The sequence below is a fragment of the Cnephaeus nilssonii genome (genome assembly GCF_951640355.1).
Source record: "Cnephaeus nilssonii genome assembly, chromosome: 3".
Lineage (NCBI taxonomy): Eukaryota > Metazoa > Chordata > Mammalia > Chiroptera > Vespertilionidae > Cnephaeus > Cnephaeus nilssonii.
In genome coordinates this window covers 90151819-90175529 of record NC_137074.1, presented here as the reverse complement: position 1 = coordinate 90175529, position 23711 = coordinate 90151819, and the positions used below count along the sequence as shown (strand labels likewise).

At 40.0% G+C, this 23711-nt stretch overlaps 1 pseudogene across 1 annotated transcript; it reads right to left on the bottom strand.

Annotated features, from left to right (window-relative positions):
• Nucleotides 1-21562: 21562 nt before the first annotated feature.
• LOC307094714 (NAD kinase-like) lies at nucleotides 21563-22908 on the bottom strand (annotated as a pseudogene). Its single transcript has one exon. The product of its transcript is annotated as an NAD kinase-like (transcript).
• Nucleotides 22909-23711: the final 803 nt, after the last annotated feature.

Genomic DNA, 23711 nt, shown 5'->3' with positions numbered 1-23711 from the left:
TTCCCAGATTAGATAGGGTGCAGGCTGGGCTGAGGGACACACACCCCCCCTCCCACCACAAGAATTTTGTGCATCGGGCCTCTAGTAAAATATATAAAGTATTACAGTATTTTATAACTATTGAAAGCATAACAAACAAGGTTATTTTGTTAAATAAACAATTTCATTTTTTTTTTTTATTTCATGACCTTAGTAAGCCTGTTTTTTGTTGTTCTTCTGCTTGCTCTTTGTTCGTCTGTTTGTTTGTTTGTTTGTTTGTTTTCATGACCTTACTAAGGCTGATACAAAATATTTCTGGTATAATGGCTTTAACTTTTTGTGGCATATATATACCAGGAATATATATGTATACATGTGTTATGTGAAATAAAGGCATTAATTCTATAATTAAACTTTGATTTGTACCAACCAGAATGGAGCATTTGGTTGGCAATATTATTATGTTCCACATCTTGTCAACTGAGCCTGATAGTGCTGGGCCTCGGAATGTCTTACCCCCTATGTGGCAGGGTTCCAGAGAAGCACACGGAGCCACGTTCCAGCAGAGGCCCATTGTTCCCCACCTTCTGCTCACGTTGCATCTTGTAAACTTGGGTGAGTTTTTCTTGGAATTCTGGACTTCCCTGTTTTAAGGTAACCAATTGGGAAAAATAATGATTTCAAAGGAACCTCCATAAGAGGAAGCTAATCTTGAGACTGACTGCAGTTGGTTAATTTTTCCTGCCATGTCTGTGCCCTCCCATACCCAGGGGTATTTGGCAATTTATGATCTTCTCACAGAAGGTTGACAGGATTTTCCCCCAGGGCCTGGAGTGCTGTCTCTGTCTGAACAGCCCAGCTAATAATCATAGGTCACCAGGGGTCTTCTCTGATCCCTCTTGGTTCCATGTCTTTTAAAACACCTTTTATGTGTACTTCCTAAGACCCATGAAACTAGGAAAGGGACCATCCTCAACTCTTCTACACTTCTCTAACCATTTTTTCTTCATTATTAAATTCCATGGGAGCCTCAGGGACAGCCTAAAAGGGACCTTTCCTTTCCTTCTATGGGCTGCTTTCCTCTCTTCCTACTAGGACTCTTAAAGGACCAAGGTTTCTGGGAACATGAAAGGCAGGGCAACATGTCACCAGTCCACTGAAGGCCAGAGTTATAGGATGAGTTTTCCACCTAAGGAGACAGAGGTACTAAGCACCCGTTGTATGGATAGACACAAAGGGGCATCTCCAGTATGCTGGCTAGGCCAGAAGTCATCAAGCAGGGACCCCTGGCTTGGGAGAAATGGACCATATTTATTCTTCATGTAGTGTAGAGTCCACCTGTCTGAGCAGAGTAAGTTCATTGTCACAGCGCCTAGCCACTAATGTGACGACTGCTAAGGCTTCCCTCCGAATATGTAGTAAGCCCTCTACACCCTGGGTAGCTCCCAGACGACAGGGTACCCACACTACTATACCTTAGGATGGCCCAAAACAGCCCAGAGACTTGCAGGTATGCCTCTGACTCTTGACTTGTTCCGTATCTGTCTCTTCATAGATGGGAGACTAGTCCACTCTACTTCAAGATACCCCTTTTTGGATGCATAGTCACCAACTGGAAAAAACTTAACCCTGAGTCCCTCAAAAAAAAAAGGGGGGGGGGTTTAATCTTGTTTTGTAACACCACCTGGCCCTGGCATAAATTGGGCAATGGAGTAGTTGGGCCAGTTAATAGCACTATTAATTTTAATATTATCTTACAGCTAGATCTATTTTGTTCTCCCAAGGGAAATGGATGGGGGTTCCATCATCCAAGCCTTTATGGCTCTGAGGGATGACCCTAAGCTATGTACTCCTGTAAACTAGATCCCTCTGTAATTTCTATAGTACACAAACAGTTGTCACCTTATAACCTCTCCTCCACTTCAGAGCCCAAAAGAAAAATGTACTCAGGTGAAAAGAAACATCCCCAAAAGGGGTAAATGGATTTTTCAGTTCTTTGCCAAAATTTAGGTGGCAACCCAATTCTTGAGGTATTAAAACAACTATCTTTTACAGGGTCAGAGATGTGGTTCCAGAAACAATTGAGATCCCACCAATTCCTTTTACTTCCCCCAAATATCTACTATTCATTTCAAAGGCTTATAAATAATTGTTTTTTATGAAACAAAAGTCCTTCTAGGAGGAGTTTTTACATTTTTCTCCCTTTACCTCTGAGGTATAAATACCTCCTCTTCTTCAAGAACTTTCATCTGGGCTATTTTTTTAAATTCAAGTTTCTAGGTGGTAATTCTTATTTAAACAAACAAACAAACAAAAAGTAGCTATTTGAGCAGACCAATTTATTTATTTATTTATTTATTTATTTATTTATTTATTTATTTATTTATTTTTAGCTGGTTCTTTCTAAATTAGTGAGTTTTGCTTTATGGTACCTGTCTCATGGCTAAAAATATCTTTGTGTCTGTTTGTCTGTATGTTCATGTGTGTTGTGGCATTTTCCATACTTGATTAGAAGTATGTCTCTTGAAAGTGTGTGTGTGTTTGCCAGTGAGGGAGTCTGTTTCTGGAAGTTAGGAAATGTTTTTGTCAATCTAAAGAATGCTAATTGCTTATTGTTTACTCACTAGAAATTGAGGTTTCTAAGAGTTAATAATTCTAATTAAGTGGAAAAGAACTATATGGTTTTGGTAACAGAAGTTATAAGATATGGAGATACATTTTGAAGGGACCAGGAAGATTCTAGAAGGTTTGTGAAGAGAAATCTTGAGAAGAAAATATATGGTTAGCCTTAATAATAAATTTAATTAAGTATATGAATTTAAACATATTGCTAAAGAGTAAGCTAATACAGAGTTGGAATTTGGTTCTTATTTCCTCTGTTAAAAGGACAAGAATTTTACTTTATCTTTTCAGGTATGAGTAAACTTATTTTTTTCTTAAAGCAATTTGGTAAATTATACCATTTTAAGCAATATTAAACATTTATATTTTTCTTCCTACTAAATCTCTGTTGAACTTGGAAACTCTTAATAAGTGAGTATTATTTTCATGGCAATATATTTTTTGCATGAATCCAATATGAATATTATCTTTTATAATGGGACACAATTGAAAACTAGTTTAATTAACCAAGATTTTTATAGGATTGTCATGTTTGAAAGAGACATGTCTACAACTTGGATGTCATCAGAAAGCTTTAAGAAATGGAAATTGGCTTTGGAAGCCAAAAAAAGCCCCTTGGAAAAATAGCCTGTTACCTTGCTTATTTACATGGTTTATGTCAGTCTTTTCACATAAGGAATGAAGATTGCATTCCTGGGAGATGGCAAAGAAAGAACATCCCAATATTTTGGGGGACCTCAATAACCTAAGGAATTCCACCCAAAACTATAGGCATTGCAGGCAAAGCCTGATGATAATTTTGTGGCTTATTTTCCCTTAGAGGCTAATTGAAACTCAATCTAGAGATTCTTATGAGATTCCAGTAAAGCAAATTTAAGAGCATATATGTACAATTACTATTTTTGTGTGTTTATGCAAATAATCAGGCAAAATTAAAACAGGACTTAATGTAGTAAACAAATTGGTCTTAGTTTGTCTTTTTATAAAAATGAGAATGGTTTTAGGAGGAGCAATTGTGTTTTAGCAAAATCTATAATGCACAGTTGTAGGTATTAGACTCTAGTTCAGTTAACTGTTTTTAAAGCTTTAACTTTTACCTATAAACTGAACTGGATCCTGAATTTTCTAGTGTTCTTCAAATATTTGGCTACAACTCTTCAAACTAATGTTTCATTTTTCTCCCATTCTTTGACTTGGAATTATTGAGAACTAAAACTTTGTTCTTAGTTTTGCACTCACAAATTTCAGCCAAAGGACTTGACACAAGCTTGAGATATTGCCACAACAGCTCTTACTTGAACTATCTTAGTGACTGATGCTGTGTAAACCATGCAGAATTTACCTGAGCACCGGTGACATCACCAGAGGTATGATTTATTAGTCAAGGTAAACAACATCCAGAAATTTAGGCCAACTAGCCTGGGCACCCTCCCTCTTCCCAGTATCCTTACCTGAAAACTTCGAATCCTCAGACCCTTTGTCATAATTCTTGTCATTCTACCTTTTCCCCCAGTAATATTAAGATGTATAACACAATTTGACTCCACCACATTACATGCCCTACTTGTATTCTGGGAATACTGTTTTTTACCAAATCTACACACCATTGCAACCTGCCCAGGCCTCTGATGGAAAGCAAGAACCACTTGCCTTTTCAACAGGAAGCAGTTACAGAAAAAAAACCCTACACCCCTTTTCCTTTGAGAATTCAAAGCCAAGAATCCTCGAGAGGGAAAGGTAGAGTAGGCAGTTAGGCATGAGCAGAGCAGGGATGATAGGCCAGGTACAGCATGTCAGGGTGGAAAGTGGCGGGTGGCTAGCAATGGGCAAAACTGGGAAAACAAGCATTACAGGCTAGGACCTTACCTCCAGGGTGACCTTCCATCCCCGAGCATGTGGCTCAGTCATGCAGTTTAGACACCCAATGTTTCATATTGCTCATCCTGTGCTACAGGCTATTTAGAGGAGGAACAAGTGGCCAGAGAATATACCCTCATACAACATCCATACAAGCCTTTGCACAGCCACTGCCTTAAGCATTAGCGCTCAGGACAATGAGGTTCTGCTTGTCTGTTGACCACAGACACAGAGTTTTGGTCCAACGAGAGACAACATCGAGTCCTCAATAGTGTTTCAGCTTCACATCCAGAAAAGCAGCAAAACCAGATGAAGTGACACCATGGCTGACATTAGGACCAGATACAATAACTAATAACCCGGTCCCCTGGCACTAACCAATCACCCTAAATGGACACACCTGGAAAGCTGATGAATCTTTTATTGATATCCTCCCCTGAGTCCTTCCCTAAAATGTCTGCCCTTAAAGCACAGATAAAAAAATCTTAAGATGAAAAACCCAGAGCACACACTCTCTCTCTAGAGCGAGCTCATGACTTTCCCTCTTCTTTCCTCAGGTGCGTTATCCTTGCCTTTCCCCCCCAATCTTCATGGGTCCTTCTTTTTGCCTCCTTCACTTGTTTCCTGAGTCCACGCAGCCCAGATGTCTCACTTCTTCTACCTCTATGACTTTCTAAATAAACTTCTGCGTTAGAATTCTTAGCTCTGAACTTTTTTCTTAGCTAAACTCAAGAACAAAGATCCTGCTCTGCTGCGAACTATAGTGATAGCCTCAGTTACATGATAATTTACACATATAGTTTCAACAGTGATTGAAATGTTCAAGCACCATCTGGAAATTTTAAATTTAAATGTCAGGGGCTATGATATATAAATAAAGTGAGGAATATATTTTAAGCTATTGAAACTAATAATATTTTTGATCCATGTAAAATAGTCAATTAAGACAATTTTAAATTTTAAAGTATTTTACTGTAATTGTATAAAATTTTAAAGCTAAGTAATTTAGTTATTAACATTTCTATTTCATTTTATTCTATGTCAGTCAAAGAAGTCAGAAATTTAAAATTTATCATAGCTTTTAAAATGCTGCACTTTAAATCACTTTAAATTAGGCATTTTGATAATTTTGTGTAATAGATTACTTGAAATTTTCCTAGTGAAACTCAAAATCTTATTTATTTTTTAAGTTATACTTTATCTTCTTCCATAAATTAATTTATATAGCAAGGTCAATCTTTAAGAAATAATTTGCAGTGAAAGATATATGAAATCACATGAATTTTAAAAATTATGCTACAAGTTATTTCTTTAGGTCTATCCTTTTAGTTTAACTTACACTTTTACAAAATGTTCTAGGGAAAGACAAAAATCAAATAAAAGTTGCCATGAAGAAAATATCTCAATATGTCATAAAAATAAAGCATATTTAACACTAGTGAGGGAATATACACATATTTATAGACCCTGCACAATTGTTTAACAGGGAAAATTTATGATAAGCATTGGCCTATGAAGTTTTCCAAAGAGAAAATAGTTCTCCTTAGTGATTAAGGTTATTCTGTCAAATTATAATCAGTGTAACTCAATCTACTTTAAAAATGCATATCCTTTTATTCCCCCTACACTTCTCTAATTTTAAGCCAATGATTTTTTTAACCCTATAAAAGAGCTGATCATTTGAGGCATAGCTGATATACATATATGCATACACATTTCATAAGAATTTCACATATAAATAAAAGTGATTTCTTCATATAGAATTTATAGTTTTAGAGAATATGACAGTTGGTGTTTGGGGAGTAGAGAAATTTTATCTAATAAGAACAAACTAAATTCTGAAATATGCAGCAATGCTTTCTCCTAGTCTTTTCTCCATAAATGCTCTAATATAGCCACAGGCAGGATTCAGTGCTGGCTCAGGGGTCAAAGAGAAATTCAGTGTCTGTCTTTCTGAAGCTGCTGTTTTTCAAATTAGTCTGCCTCATGGGGAACCCAATGGCCTTTTCTGGGAGATCATCCTGAATTATAAAATTTGGTACTTTTGGCATAGTTCAATTTAACCAGAGAGGAAACATTTTAAAGATTATTTAAAATAATATTTTATTTCTAATAGATAAAATGAATGTGTAGTGTTTAAAAAATATATATAGCCATTCTGCCATATTTAATGATATTATCATTAAAGATCACAGTTTATAAACCAAAAAGAATAATATTATGCATGCAAGTTATCAGAGTTTCATAGACCTATGACATCAAATTAAATTATGTTTTGCTTTAAATTGCTCATCAGGCAAAACATTTCAAAATGCAATATTAGGAAAAGGAATATGTGTAAACTATTAGATAATATTTATCATAAGGTGCTGTGTGTTTTTGTGTTTATGTGTGTGTGGGTGCATGTGAATGTATTTTCTGGCTGGCCCTACTGAAGTTCATAATTGAGGAGTTTTTGTTTAAGCTTTCCTAGTGAATTCAAAGGGCCAGACACTAGTTCAGGATATTTTAGGCAAATTCATATGTGTGAGTGAGCTGGGTTAGTCCAAAAACAATTCAGTGCGACACAATAAGAAGCTGAATCTTGTGGTCTCTCTTGGGGACATGAAAGCAGAAAACTGCACATTTGAGGAACCTTAGGAGGCAGGTACTTCATTAAGGAAATTCAACCAGTTTTTAGCCACTGCTTCTGGTGAGTTCTCTCTTTGAAATATTTTCCCCTCATGTCTAGTCCATATACTGTATGTATTCCATGGTATTTTCTAAACCATTATGTCACTTGGAATTTTGATTAATATGAAATAATTTATTTTTCATTCTGTTCATTCATTACTTTGTAATTCCACGTTTCTGCCATCATTTCCTAATACAGTTCTCTGAGAAGTGAGACTTAACCTAAGCTGGAAATAGACATTTTCACACTGTCCTTCAGTGACCTTGCAAGCCTAATGGTATCCTTACCTCCAATACCTACTACTGGTGCAATTATCTCCAGTTGGGCTATAAGGGTGGAGAATTTACATGCAAATTTGGATGGGCTTCTAGGGCTACCTAGCAGTGGGAACTACAGAGAGACATATTTTAAGGGATGAAGTATGACAGGCTCGACGATGATCCCTATGCATTTTCTGAAATTAGAAGCTTAAAACATTATTTTTTTCACTGAACAAAATAAAAAGGTAAATATTATGTGCATTGCCTTTCTTTTAGAGAATTTATAGAAGTTTAAAAATAAATTTGCAAACCCTCAAGCCATTTGCTAACGCGTCTCAAAGGACAGCCTAGGCCCACTCTACTTATTTCAGTACAGAAGAGTTAAAGGAAGTTTGCTGTCTTACAAATTACGCATGAGCTGCTCTGACTGATGAACAAAAGGAGCATTTGAAGTAGTGATTCTTATCAAAAAACAAAAACAATGTATCCACAACTACTACTGAAAAGTTACCTGAACATTCAAGATCTCAGTTACCATCAAGCAGGAAATAAAGGATAGTTTGGCGGGGTGGGGGGGTGGGGAAGTTTACTAATGAGTTAAGACACCATGAGAAAAAAAATTGTATTCTTCATATTTAAAAAATAATTAAACATATTGTAGGATCTAACTTTGTTATGCAAGTGACATCAGCTAGATAGAACAATCCTATATAATAATAGAGGAATATGCAAATTATCCGAGATTCGGGTAACCAGGACAGGAGCGGGTGGGCGTGGCTGCGTGCCACTCCAGGCCCGGGGACTGAGGCTCCATCACATAAAAGAAAATGCATTCACATGCCCTAAAGCACAAACATCCCAGCAGGTAACTCAGTGCAGGTTATTGTGTAATCACAGTGATTACACAATGAATCACAATGATTACACAATATTGATTTACCACAATAAACTTATTTTCACACAAAAAAATTACATCTTCATTTAAAGATGCCCCAGTAAGGCTGCTGAGGCTTTCATCTGCTCCTTTCTACACCGAAGATGAAGACGACAGGGTTCAAGGAGGAGGGCTCCAGTTTCGTTTCCTCAGCACCCAGCTAGGAGGCCTCCCTGGGGTGGCTCTCCCCTCCGAGTCCAGTGCAGGATGGGTGCTCCGCTCCGGCCGGGAGCCCCAAGGGGAGGCGGAGGAAGTGCTTTCCCTCCGGGACCCCGCTCTCCCTGGGAGTCCTGCCTGGAGGGCGCTCTCCCTGGGAACCCAGAAATCCGCCTCCCGGGGCGACTGTGCAGCAGCCAGGCCTGGCGAGAGGCGGAGAGGGCGACCCTCCCATGCGGATGTGTAGCTGGTGGCGGCCCCGCAGCTGCCATAGTTGAAGTCGTCCTGGATGGAGGAGCCGGGTAATGGGGATCGGAGGCGGCCATGTGAGCAGTGGAACCCCAGCTCCCCTCCGAATGACTACAGCACACGGACCTCAAGGGTCCTCGGTCACTTCCTGAGCAGCAGTCAGCCCGGACCTGGGATCAAACCGGAAACCTAAGTAGGTGCCCTGACAGAATGGAGCCCACACCTTTGCTGTGGCGGAGGAGCTCGGCCCACAGCAGGCCCAGGGCACCCAGAGGGGTTTTGCTGAGGGGCCCGGACAGGCAGCCCGCAGCGCAGCGGGTTAGACCCTCCTCCTGACACAGCAAGGCTGCCGGGTGGATCCCTGGTCAGAGCACAGACAAGAAGCAACCAAAGAGAGCATGATCAGTGGAACAACACACTGGTGTTCCTCTCGCTCCCTTCCTCTCTCTAAAATAATCAATCAATAAAAATTAAAATTAAAAATAAACCCTCTGGCTTGCAGAGTTGCTAAAACAGAAAGTGAAGTCCCATCCCTTCCTGTTCATTCAACAAATACTTCATATGTTCCTTCAATAATCACACTGGCGATGGGTGTTTGTTTCTGTTTTGGTTAATTCTCACCTGAGGACATTTTTGCATTGATTTTTTTTTTCTTTTCTTTACAGAGAGTGGAAGGGAGGGAGAAAGACAGAAACTAACGTGAGAAACATCAATTGGTTGCCTCTGGCTGAATTCCTGACCAGGGCCCGGATTGAGCCTGCAACCCAGGTACATGCCCTTGATCAGAATCCAACCCGGTACCCTTCAGTCCATCTTCAGAAGCACTATCCACTGAACCAAACCAGCATTTTTTTCTTTTTAAGTCCTCCTCTAAGGATATGTTCTTTTTCATTGATTCTAGAGAGAGAGGAAGGGAGAGAGAAAGAGAAAGAAAAACATCGATCAGTTGCCCAAGCAATCCGACAGGGATGGAACCCACAACCTGTGTATGTGCCCTCACCTGAAATTGAACCCATGACCCTTTGGTGCGTGGGAGGACACTCTAACTACTGATCCACACTGACCAGGGCCTGGAGGCACATTAAAAAGGTTTTCTTCAGATATGCCCTAGCCAGGTGGTTTAATTGGTTGGAGTCTCAATGTGTACACCAAAGGATTTCCTGTTGGATTCTAGGTTAGGGCACATACTTAGGTTCAGGTTAGATCCCGGTGGGTAAGCAGGTGCAGAGGCAGCCTACTGGTATTTCTCTGTCACATGATGTTTCTCTCTCTAAAAATCAATTTTAAAAACATCCTCAGGTAAGAATTAAAAAAAAATAAATATATTAAAAACTTTTCAGATCTAAAATTTTATTTGATTCTTTTTTAAATTTTCTTTTTCATTTACAGTTCACATTCAATATTCTATTCTATATAATAAAACCCTAATATGCAAATCGACCGAATGATGGAATGACTGGTCGCTATGAACTGACCACCAGGGGGCAGATGCTCAACGTAGGAGCTGTCCTCTGGTGATCAGTGCGCTCCCACAATGGGAGCGCCGCTCAGCCAGAAGCCAGGATCACGGATGGCAAATGCAGTAGCGGTGGTGGGAGCCTCTGCAGTAGCACTAAGGAGCAGCGAGCTGAGTGGTAGGGAGCAGCAAACAGGTGGGTGGTAAGGAGCGAGGGGTTCCGGACTGGGAGAGGGCACAGGCCGGACTGAGGGATCCCCCCCACCACCCCCTGTGCATGAATTTTGTGCACTGGGCCTCTAGTTAATTATAAAAGGAGTAATTAGAAACTATACAACCTAACAGATAGGGCCCATCCAGTATGGTGACACAGGGCTCAAGTGAGTACAGGAGGAAGGCACATCTCAAACACAAGGGCTCACTGCCCTGTGGTTACAGGACTCTAGCTGGCTAGCATTTTTGTCCTGAAAACAATATGGGAGAATCCTTTGAGGAAGCAGATTGGTTAAAAGAAAGCAGATTCTGATATTGACATTTGTGGGGCAAAGTGAATCTAGTTATATGACCCAGGTAGGGAAGAATAAGAAAGGTACCAAGAAAAAGATTTGAATCTTGAAAGTGAAAAAGAGGTAAGATAAAAATTAAAGATAAGTTAGAAGATTACTTGTGACCAAAGAGAACAATGTTGCTGGTGTTAATAAAGAGCCCTGACACGATCCAGAAACAAATGGCAAATCAGAAGCGAGTTTTCTACTTTTCCATGGACATTTTATTTTTAAAGGTTTTTATGAACAAGGGTCCAGGACCATCCAGAATCCTATTTGAAATATCAAAATAATAGAAAATATTGTGAAAAGCTTATTCAAAGATTAAGTTAAAATTGTTATAACTGGAAATATTTCGTAAAAGCTTATTACCATTTTGTACTGTATTAATACACTGTAGTATGAACTGTACATTGATACACTTCTCTCACTGTGTTTCCTATCCCTATGAATTCATTTAAAAAAATCACGTATTTTAAAGCAGCTACATTGAGTCTATTGAATTTAAACTTTGTTGTTATTTTCTTTATATACACTGTAAACTGTGTTTTGTTAGTGTTGGGGGACAGGACAGGGTAAAAAAATGGAGAGAAATAGGAGGATAAAGACATTTAAATAGCAAATGATTTAACTGTAGCTGGCTAGCATACATAGCTAGATGATGTATATTAATCTATTATTACATGTGAATAATAATACACAGCTAGTTAATGTGTGTTATTAATCTATTATTACATGTGAACACAATGATTTAATGTATATTAGAATATGTATAAGAACAGGTTGAAGATTCTCCTTGATCTGGATTGGACTGTCTGGTCTTAAATTCTGACTCTGCTGCATAGTTACTTGAGTGAGCTATTTTGTCCTGTCTGTATTCTTCATCTTTAAATGAAGATAATAATGAGAACTAGCCCACAGTATTTTTGCCAGGTGCTACAAACTGAATATTTGTGCCCGCAAAATTCATATATTTAAACCTAATCCCCAAGAAATGGTATTTTAGATGGGGCCTTTGAAAAGTAATTAAGTCCTAAGGGTGAGCCTTCCTGAATGAAATTAGTGCCCTTATAAAAGAGACTCCAGAGAGCTCCCTTATTCCTTCTGCCATGTGAAGACAGAGCAAGAAGACTGTTTACGAACCAGGAAGCAGGCAAGGAACCAAATTCACCAGACACTGTAGCTGCAAATGTCTTGATCTCAGACTTCCTAAGCTCTAGAACCATGAGAAATAAATTTCTATTGTGTATATGCAATCTGGTCTATACAGTATTTTGTTATAGCAGTGCAAATGGACTAACATGAGATTAAATTGAGTAATGTTTGTAAAGCTCTTAGAAATGTGTTTGGAACATACTAAGACTGAAGTCCGTGTTAAAGAAATAAATATCTAAAAAATTAGATATTATATGAAAATTGAAAATAAGATATAAATTAAAATTGAAAAAGTATTTTCATATATAATTATATGAGTTGCAATTTTTGTTCTATATATAAAATATACAAACATTACTATGTCATTATAAAAATAATAGCAGTTAAATAGCTGTGGGAGCTTTGTTAATCTTTATACAGGCGAGGGGGGAAGCAGGTTTACAGTTGTGCGTATGTGAAACAGAGTTAATTCTTGTATTATTTATTAATTATTTCACTATTTCCCATACAAACAACTATAAACCTACCTTTGCTCTCCTCTGTACTTGTAATTGTTTGAAACCAATTATTATGTACTAAAATTCAGACTGTTTAAAGGGAAATTAATTATATATGTCAATAATTATTTATTGTTGAAAGTATTACATATGTCCCCTTTTTTCCCCCCATTGACCCTTTCCAGCTCCCCCACCCCCACACTCACCCACCCCAGGCCTTCAGCACCTTACCATCAGTGTCCATGGGTTATGCATATATGCATACAAGGCCTTTGGTTGATTACCTCCCTCCACCCACCCTCTCCAGCTTTCCCTCTCAGATTCTGCACTTTGTTCCAGGCTTCCATGTCTCTGGATCCACTCCATTCATCTGTTTATTTTGTTACTTAGTTCCACATATAAGTGTGATCATGTGATACTTGTCTTTCTCTGACTGACTTATTTCACTTAGTGTGATTCTCTCTAGGTCCCTCCATGCTGTCTCAAAGGGTAAGATAGTCTTCATTTTTACTGCTGCATAGTATTCCATAGTATAAATCTACCACAGCTTTTATATCCACTCATCTACTGATAGGCACTTGGGCTGTTTCTAGATCTTAGGTATTGTAAATTGTGCTGCTATGAACATAGGGGTGCATACATTCTTTCTGATTGGTGCTTTGGGTTTCTTAAGATATATTTCCAGAAGTGAGATCACTGGGTCAAATGTCAATTCCATATTTAATTTTTTGAGGAAATCAAAAAATAAAGCTACCATAATCAAAACAGTCTAGTACTAGCACAAGATCAGGCATATATATCAATGGATTGGGTTGATTTCCTGCCGGCAACTGGCGAAGAAAAGCAGCCGGGATCCTGGGTGCCAGAGGGAAGCCAGTGCTGGCAGCCAGGGGAAGGAAGGCCTACTCTTGCACAAATTTTCATGCATCGGGTCTCTAGTGTTGAATAAGAGTGGTGAAAGTGGACATCCTTGTCTTTTCCTGTTCTTAGGGGAAATGCTTTTAGTTTTTATCCATTGAGTATGATGTTGGCTGAAGGTTTGTCATATATGGCAATCACTATCATGGTATGATATGCTCCCTCTATTCCCACTTGGCCTATTCAGGTTTTCTAATTCCTCCTGATTCAGTTTTGGGAGATTGTATTTTTCTAGGAATTTGTTATATTTTCTTAATATTTGTTATATGACATTTGCATGTTCTTTGCAGTATGTGGGTTACCTATAATTTATTCTATCTTATAGGTCTTGGAAGTCAAATTATGTGCTTTTATATAAAGAGTACATAATACAATTAATATGCAATAAAACTTTTATGCTTTAACTGTCATTTGTGATATTTATAATTAACTTGAATTTAATGTGGAGCATTACTTTTCATGAAACTTGGCATTATCTAAAAGTTATTATAATATTCTAATTAATTTTATATTTGTCTTTTTGGATTTAAACAATTTCAAATTATATATTTTTATGTAATTAGAGTTTTCACATACATTTTAATCATACTATTCATGCATATTTTTTAAATATGCAGACTTGTGATCTGTGAATTTCATATTCTAACAATCTATCTTATATGTTTCTCAGTATAATTTATGGTAAATAGTCATTAAGCATAAAAATGCCACCCTGACCGGTTTGGCTCAGTGGATAGAGTGTCCCCCTACGGACTGAAAGGTCCCAGGTTCAATTCCGGTCAAGGGCATGTACCTTGGTTGCAGGCACATCCCCAGTAGAGGGTGTGCAGGAGGCAACTGATTGATGTTTCTCTCTCATCGATGTTTCCAATTCTCTATCCCTCTCCCTTCCTCTCTGTAAAAAATCAATAAAATATATTAAAAATAATAAAAATGCCTTTTCTGTGTAGCCATATATCAAAAACACATATAAGAAAAATACAAAGAATTTATATTAGTGAAATTATCATCTATCTGGATATTTTTATATCCATAAAATGGATATTATTTTGTATATTAATATTAATTAAATACTAATATTAGCAAAAAAGTTCCAGAAACATTTTAAAATAAAGATCAAGAAAGGTTATTTCACATTGTTTTACTGCCATTTATAAGAATTCATTTTTTGAAATTTTAAGGATAATAAAATGTATTCATATTATATTTATATATGTAACTCATAAAAAAATCCTGAAAATACCTTTCTAGATATTTAAAGTATATCCTTTCATGTCAATCAAATAGTATAAAATAATATTTGTATTTTAACTTAAAAAATTAGAATATGCTCATATAGTTGTTGTTGTTTTTTCCTTTTAATCATCACTAGTATTTTTCCCTTGTATTCTTTCTTTTGCTTTTTTTTTTTCTTAATAAGTTATATAACTGGCTGGCAATAACATGGTCTAATGTATATCTCAAACTTAAAAAAAGACACTTTATATTAGAATCACATTAAGCTTTAAATTCTTCACCAAAAATCCCTTTGGTCTTTCAAATCATTTTATCTGTGACTATGATATCTTCTCCCTGGAATGACAAGGCAATACCCTCTCTTTACTCAAGTCCAGACTTAAAGCATTCTCTGTTTGTTCTAAAATTTCCAGGAATTTAGCTTTTCTAGCCTTGGAGCTTCAAGAACACTTGATTCAAAACTTTGTTGTATGTTATTCTATATTTCTGCCAACCTTAACTAGATCATGAGCTCTTACTTTAGGACAGAGATATAAATGATTTATCTTTATATTCTTGGCAGTTATCATAGTTCCTGTCACATAACAACAACTTAATAATAAAGGTGGCAATTTAATATCACTACAATAACCAAGTAATTGGCTATGGGTCTGTTTTAATCTACATCAAGAAAACCCAAGTATTTTAGGAAGAGTATCTAAATTAATTAACAAATACATTATCTATCTATAATAATAAAAGCATAATATGCTAATTAGACCAGACATCCTTCCAGATGACCTTCCAGAGGAAGCTGGGGCTGTGAGGGAAGCCTGGGTCCTGGGTGCCTGCTGGCAGCTGGAGAGAAGCCAGGGTCCTGGGTGCCTGCTGGCAGCTGGAGAGAAACCCAGGTCCTGGGTGCCAGAGGGAAGCTGGTGCCAGCAGCCGGGGAAAGGAAGGCCTCTTGCACGAATTTCATGCATCAGGCCTCTAGTATTATAATAATAAATCAAAGTTCTATGTGGCCCCAAAACATGATAAAGGAATTCTATATAGAACTTGGTTTAGGATAAGAATGGTTCTTCTCAAGAAGGAAAAAGAATACACTTTGACATATTCTGTTTCAGAAGATACTATAAAAAACAAATGTAGGCCCCCCAAAATTTATAGAACTCTTATAACATTTACTCATCTTATTTTGAATGAGTAAAATTTAACAACAAAGTAATATCACTAGAGTATACCTTTATCCAATAACATTCACCAATAAAATTATTATAAAAAAGCAAACTGTCAGAGATAACATATTTAATTTCCTGCATGAAGTGTTAACACATAGCTAATTTAATAAATTATCTCTCACCTCTAGGCTAAAATGACAGTGAATTGTTGTAAGATAAAATACAAATGACATAGATACCTGAAAACATATTTGCTTCATGACGTTTTGTCATGTGATTTATAAATATTAAATAAAAAGATGCCTTTACTAGAGTCATCAAACTCATTTTAAGTCATCATGATCTAAACAGAAAATAAACTGTAATGTTAAAAAAATTCCTGATTCCACAAGTTCCTAGGTATGTAACCTTAGGCAATACATTTTATCTCTTTGTCTGACTTAAACTCACCGTTTCTATTAAATTAAAATATTAATACTTACAATGTCCTTATGAGGAGAAAATTAAGCTGTATGCAACTACCACAAATCGCTTCCTGGCACATGGTTGAGCTAGACAAGATTTAATAAACAAAATTTAAATTAAAACAAATTTGTCTCCAAATTATATTCTAATACAATTTCTATTCTCCATTATTACATTGTTGTTCATTTTAAGAGAACATACTTATGTGGGTTTATACTTACTTGCTTGCTAAGGAATTTTTAAAAAATTATTATTGTTGAGAGTATAACAGATGTTCCCTTTATTGTTCCCCCAATTGCCACCTCCACCTGGTTCCTGCCCCACCCTAGGCCTTCACTACCTATTGTCTCTGCCCACAGGATAATGTTTATATGTATCTAATCTAATAATAGACAAATATGCAAATTGACCGCACCTTCGCTACGCCCAAGCCACGCCCACCAGCCAAGCCACGCCCACCAACCAATCAGGACGAATATGCAAATTATCCCAACAAAGATGGCGGCTAATTTGCATATCGCGACAGCGTAGAAAGAAGCCAAGACCTGCAGAAGGGAGCAAAGCTGCAGAGAAGCAAGCAAGCCGGGGGGAGGAGAAGGGAGGAGCGGAGGCGGGGCCGGGGGAGAAGGAAGTTGAGCAGGCGGGGCCGGGGGAGAAGGGAGGAGCAGAGGCGGGGCCAGGGGAGAAGGGAGGAGCGGAGGCGGGGCCAGGGGAGAAGGGAGGAGCGGAGGCGGGGCCGGGGGAGAAGGGAGGAGTGGAGGCGGGGCCAGGGGAGAAGGAAGGAGAGCGGGCTGGCAAGTTAGAAAAGCAGGGTGGCTGGTGGAGATCGCAGGGCGGGGGACAAGGGAGGAGAGCAGGCAGGGTGGGGTAGAGTGCAGCAGGAAACCCTATTGCAGGATTTTTCCTGCAACGGGAACGCTAGTATGCATATAAGTTCTTTGGTTATTCTCATCCTGCCCACCCCCCTTCCTCCTTCTGTCCGAGATTCATCAGTCTGTTCCATGTTTCCATGCCTCTGGTTCTATTTTGTTCATCAGTTTATTTTGTTCATTAGATTCTTTGTTTATTTATTTTGATTTTGGGATTCAATTATTGATAGATATATATGTATTTCCACTTTATTATTCATATTTTTATTTATCCTCCTCCTCCTTCTTTTTCTTCCCTTTTTATTATGAAAGAACTATAGGTCCGGTACATGAAAATTCATGCACTGGAGGGGGGGTCCCTCAGCCTGGCCTGCCCCCTCTCACAGTCTGGGAGCCCTCAGGGGCGGGAGGCACCCAGTGATCAGGGAAAGGTGACACGCTATCACACCTCTGCTGCTGCCACTGCCAGCAGCACAAGCCTCGGCCGGCCCTGGTTACCTGAGCCTCGGGCGGCCCTGGGCAGCTGGGCAGCTGCCATCTGAGGCTTGCCTGCACCTTGTGTCGGCCCTGGGTGGCTGGGGGGCTGAGGGGACTGGGAGACTGTGGAGGTAGGTGCCCTGGTGGGGCTGTGGGGACTGGTCGCCGCCATCTTGTGGCTGTGGGTGCCACCATCTTTGAGGGTGGGGCAGTCAATTAGCTTATTCTCTCCTTATTGGCTTTGGGCGCCACCATCTTTGCGATGGCAGGAGGGTCAATTAGCATATTCTCTCTTTATTAGATAGGATGCACTTCTACATTTTATGTAATACCTGTTTTGTGGTGTTGAACTCCTCTAGCTTTTTCTTGTCTGTGAAGCTTTTTATCTGACCTTCCATTCTAAATCATAGCTTTGTTGGGTAGAATAATCTTGGTTGTAGGTCCTTGCTATTTATCACTTTGAATATTTCTTGCAACTACCTTCTAACCTTAGAACAACTACCTTCTAACCTGAGCTCTTACTTTAGGACAGAGACATAAATGATTTATCTTTATATTCTTGGCAGTTATCATAGTTCCTGTCACATAACAACAACTTAATAATATAGGTGGCAATTTAATATCACTACAATAGCCAAGTAATTGGCTATGGGTCTGTTTTAGCTTATTGCGACGGCAGGAGGTTTCTGTTGAGAAAGCAGCTGGCAGTTGTTTGGGCACTCTCTTATAGGAAACTGGCTGCTTTTCTCTTGCTGCTTTTAATATAATCTCTTTGTCTTTTACCCTTGGCTTTTTAATTATGATGTGTCTCTTTGGGTTTCTCTTGTTTGGGACTCTCTTCACTTGCAGGACTTGTAAGTCTAGTTGTTTCCCAAGTAGGGGAAGTTTTCTGTCATTTTTTCAAATAGTTTTTCAATATCTAGCCCTCTCTCTTCTCCTTCTGGCACCCCCATAATGTGAATGTTGGTACGCTTGAAGTTATCCCAGAGTCTCCTTACACTATCTTCATGCTTTTTTAGATTTTTTTTTTTAATCTTCTGATTGGGTGTTTTTTGTTTCTTTATATTCCAAATTGTCGATTGCTTCTCAGAATCTTCTACTCTACTCTTGAATCCTTGTAAATTATTATTTTTTTTTTTCTGTTAGCGTATGCTTAATTTTTGACTGGTCCTTTGATATTTTTACTAAGGTCCTTGTAAGTCTCACTAAGTCCCTTGAAGTTCTCATTAAATCCTTGAGCAACCTTATAACCCTTGTTTTGAACTCTATATCTAGTAGTTTGCTTGCTTCCATTTCATTTAATTCTTTTTCTGGAGATTTCTTCTGTTCTTTCATTTGTGACATATTTCTTTGTCTCCACATTTTGACTGCTCCCCTGTGTTTGTTTCTATGTATTAGGTAGAGCTGTTATGTCTCCTGGAATTGGTAGAGTGGCCTTATGTAGTAGGTATCCTGCCTCTCCAGTCACCTGAGCTTGGAACTCTAGGTGTGCCCCTGTGTGGTCTATGTGCACAGTCTTGTAGTTGAGCCTTGATTGCTTTTGACATCATAGGGAGGAATTGACTCCCAGGCCAATTTGCTGTGAGGACCATCTGTGACTACAGTGGAAGAGCTGCTGTGCAGGAGACACCCCTATGGAGCAAGACTTACTTTAGTGGAGGTTTGGTGTTCACTGAGTCTGTCCTTGAGTGTATTACTTGTGGATGTGTACAGTTGTATTCTCCTATGGTCTGAAGCTGTCCACCAGGTGCACTGGCTCTGGGGCCTCCAGGGAGGTACAAAGTCAGCCATTGCCTGGGGCCACCAGGCTGGAGCTACAGAATGATCTGAAGATGGATGCTACTTCTGCTGGGCTTGGAAGTGCTAAGGTGAGGCCAAGTTCTCAAGTAAGGCAGGCTGCTGCTAGTGCCAGGTTTTGGGCACACTGTTTGCAGCTGCTGCTTGTTTTAGAGATTTTTAGGAAAGTCTGAAGCCTGAGTCAGTACAGGCCATTCATACAGGAAAACCGCCATTCATAAGAGGCCATGCAAACAGCTTGGGTGAGGCTGCAAATTGGATTGGGTATAGTCTCAGGGAATCACCAGGGTGTAGAGAACAGTGTGCATTATGCTGATGGAAACTTAGATATGGTTTCCAGTCAGCTCTGGAATGGCGGAGGTCCCAGTATAGAAAAAATGACTCTTGTAAGCACCCCTGTCTGGGAGAAAGCCACCCCCCAGTTCTTGCTCCAAAGCCAGACAATTCAGTTTCTCCCCGTAAGTCTCTGGATCCCCCCTAGCTGCTGCTCCAGCGCTAGCACTTAGAGGGAGTCAGATCATGTAAGTTTGTATGTTGGCCCCTTAAGGGGGACTGCCTGGGTCTTCAGCAGCCTTCCTATCACTCAGCCACAATCTCTGCTGGTTTTTACAGCCCAAAGTTATGGGGACTTCTCTTCTCAGCTCTGGAACCCTGGGCTGGGGGTCTCTTATAGGGCAGGGACCCCTTGCTCCTCATGGGAGTTCTCCACAGCTGAGATTTTTCCTCCTGATTAAAAAAACACCACACATGGGTGTTTGATCAACCTGTTCTGTGCCTCAGCCTCTGCTACTAGTCTCAGTATTTTTTCTTCTTCACTTCTCTCATTGTAGAACTTCCATTCAACCAGATTTCAGGTGGTTCTGAATGATGGTTGTTATGTATTTTAGTTGTAATATTGATGTAGTTGTGGGAGGCAGTGAATACGTGCATTTACCTAAGTAGCCATTTTGGTTTTTTTAGCAGGAATTCTTAATGATTTGGGAAATCTCTTCACTGAGGTAGTCCCAAATTCTTATTATTCATTTTACCATCATTATGTTAACCCCTCATGTTAATAAAAAATTTTCATAATCTGTTTTTATTTTTAAAAATGTGTCTGTCTAGCCCTAGCTGGTATCGCTCAGTGGTACATATAGCATTGTCCCACAAACTGAAGGGTTAAAGGTTCAATTCCTGGTCAAGGGCACATTCCTGGCTTGTAGGTTTGTTCCCAGCTCAGCCAGGGCATGTGCAGGATACAACTCATCAATGTGCTTTTCTCTCTCTCTCTCTCCCCTCCCATTCCCTCCTTCCCTTCCACTCTCTCTAAAATTCAATAGAAAAAAAAAAAATCCTAGGATGAAGATTAAGTAAACAAACAAATTAATAGAATCTGATTGTCCCATAAGATTATAATGGAGCTGAAAAATTCTTATAAACTTGTCATGTTGTATCCATCATAACTTCATATTGCATGCATTACTCATATATTTGTCACAATGCTGCTGTAAACAAACCTACTGTGATGCCAATTGTAAAAGTATAACACATACAATTATGTACAGAACATAATACTTGATAATGACTACAAATGACTATGGTTTATGTATTTACTATATGACACTTTTTATAGTTATTTTAGAGTGTATTCTTTCTACTTATTAAAAAACAACCCAAAAGTTTGTTGTAAAACACTGTGCCATATTGCACAGGCAGCAACACTGATTGTATTAATTTAATTGACATGCAGCACTGACAGTTATATTTTATCATTTACATCTGATCACACATTCCTTCAAGTTAAATACATTTGATGATTATTCTTCACCAGAAAAATAGTTTAAATTTCTTATTATGTCACAAAATAGTCTTAATAATCAGGCCTCATCTAATTTTCCCTCTTTACCTTCTCTCCCCTTATTTAACATTTTTTTTTCCCCTGAAGGAAGACTCAGCTGTGAGACTTTATTTCAACACCGAAGGATATATCCATCCCTTCTGATGCTTCTCAGTGTGATAGGCTGATCTGTGGAAGTTTCCTGACAAGGAGCAGGAAGAGCCCATGCAGTTGGGCGACCCTGCCCAGTGACTGGCCCTGACTGTTGCTTACTTGGCATATTCAGAAATACATAAAAGGTCAGATTTAAAATGTTAAAAACGGTTGATCTGGTTGACAAAGGCAGACTCTGGGGCTCCTCTGGCTACAGACAGAAGTGATGTGACGCCTGATGCCTGCAGGGCATGTGACCTTGGACCACACAGGTGCGGCAGGCCAGGCTAGCCCTCCTCCCTCTCCGGGTCGGTGAGGTGAGCCTGCTGCTTGTGCACGTTCCAGTGCAGACTCTGGGCCAGGCTCTGGGACCAGTCGCTCACAGGGGCTCGCACGCAGATGGAGGGGAGCCGGTAGCACTAGGTAGTGCTGCTGATGCTGTCTCCCTGGCGGATCTCCTGCCTCTTTCGTCCCACATGGTGTTCCTTGCTTCCGGTGACAACATGATCTTGAACTCGACTCCTGAAGGGACCCCAGATTGGCCGGAATGACAGTGAGTGGGGACAGATGGGCATGATCATGATGGCCGGCATGTTGGGTTGGATCATGGAGACCCGCGCTGCCACCTGGTACACCGCCCTTCGGGGTGGAGACGATCACGGCATCACCCTGCACTGTGGTGATGAGGTGTCCGTCCAGGTGGGCGTCCACATTGGACAGGTTGGAGGAGGGGACTCTGTCAATCACCACTTCGTTCAAGACCTGGTACCGCAGGACCTGCTTCTCGGCCTCCGTGTCCCAGTTGGAGGCCCGGACCCCATTCTCACTGACCCCATTAGGCATGTCAGTCTTCTTTCCTCCGAGCTCCTTCACGACCTTGACCTTCAGCCAGCTCCGGAGAACAATAGCTGCATTCCCCTGTATCACCTGAGTAACTTGGGTCTGAAAGTTCTGGAAATTGAAGGGGGGTCAGGAAGCCCGGGGAGCCCAGGTGCAAAGCCAAGACCGGAGGCACGCTGCCCTGGGCACGGGCACTCAGCTGCAAGAGGAGGCCGGCGCAGAGCAGGATCCGGTCCTGCCCTCCTCCTCCCCCCCCTCACCCCCCGCAGATGATGAAATTGGTCTGGTCAGGAAGGTCGTCATAGTCTTCTCTGCAGGTGCAGAACTTCTTCTTTACCAGCGGAAGCTATCATCTCCCATGATGGCAGGGTTTTCTAGAACCTTCTCCACATACAAGATAGAGTTGGTCTCCTCCATGAGGTACATGCAGAGCGCCTTGAAGGCTGCAGCATGCTGGCCTCCCGGGTCTTCTTGATGGCGAGGACACTCTTTGGGGACTTGCTGCACGTCAGCCGCTGGCTGGCAGGTCCTGGATGTGCACAGTGGTCTGGGGGTTCTGCAGCACACAGGCCTTGGGTCCAAAGTGGTCACCGGGCACGGCCTTGCAGAGAGCGGGTCCTCCTGCACTCCTTGGTGCTCGCCAGGGCGGGTGAGGCAGACAGGCTGCAGGACTGGGTGCGACCCGGTGGGGTGGCCCAGAGTGGCTCCTCATCCCCGTGGCAGGTGGCACTGCCGTAGGAGGACCTGCGCTCAGCCCCCTCTGCACTTTGACTTTCTCTGGCTCCATCTCCATCAATGATAAAGGAGCTTCCCTCAGAAGAATGCTGATCCCTGTTCCCTGGGGGCCGGCAGGGCCCTCCCCTCCACCGGCTCCCAGGCGCAAGCACACAGCCAGTCTTAACTTCTTACTCCACCCAAATTAATAATCCCAAAAGTTATTTCATAAATTATGATATCTCACAACTTACAAGAGCCTATTTATTTATTTATTGTTGATCCTCACCCAAGTATATTTTTCCATTGATTTTTAAAGAGAGTGGGAAGGGAGAGGGAGAGAAAAGCATCTATGCACGTTGATTGGTTGCCTACTACATGAACCCCAACCAAGGCGGGAGAACCTGCAACCAAAGTATATGACTTTGACAGTTAAATCCATCACCCTTCAGTCGCCAGCTATGCTCTATCCTCTGAGCCAAACTGGCTAGGGCACAATAGCCTTTAAATGTACCGTTCTCTATACCTATATTCTGTTTTCTCTGGCAAACTTCATATTCCCATCATCAGTGCTGTGTTCTGTACTCAAAATATAGTATCTACACATATATTTTAATTAGATAACTTAAAGTTTCCTACCTAAAGTTTCATTAGATTTTAGTTCATAGCTACATAAAGTATATATTTTTTTCTATATCTCCCAGAAATGTTCTAGTAATATCTTCTGTGCTTTAGTACTCTGCCTATTTAATTGTTTATTTTTTAGGGTATATTTTTGCAACAAAGAAATTAATTAGTTGCTAAAACTAAATAGTATTAAAATGCTTTTAGTGAAATGTAACAAAGTTCACACCCACTCCTCCATACCATTAGATCCACTAT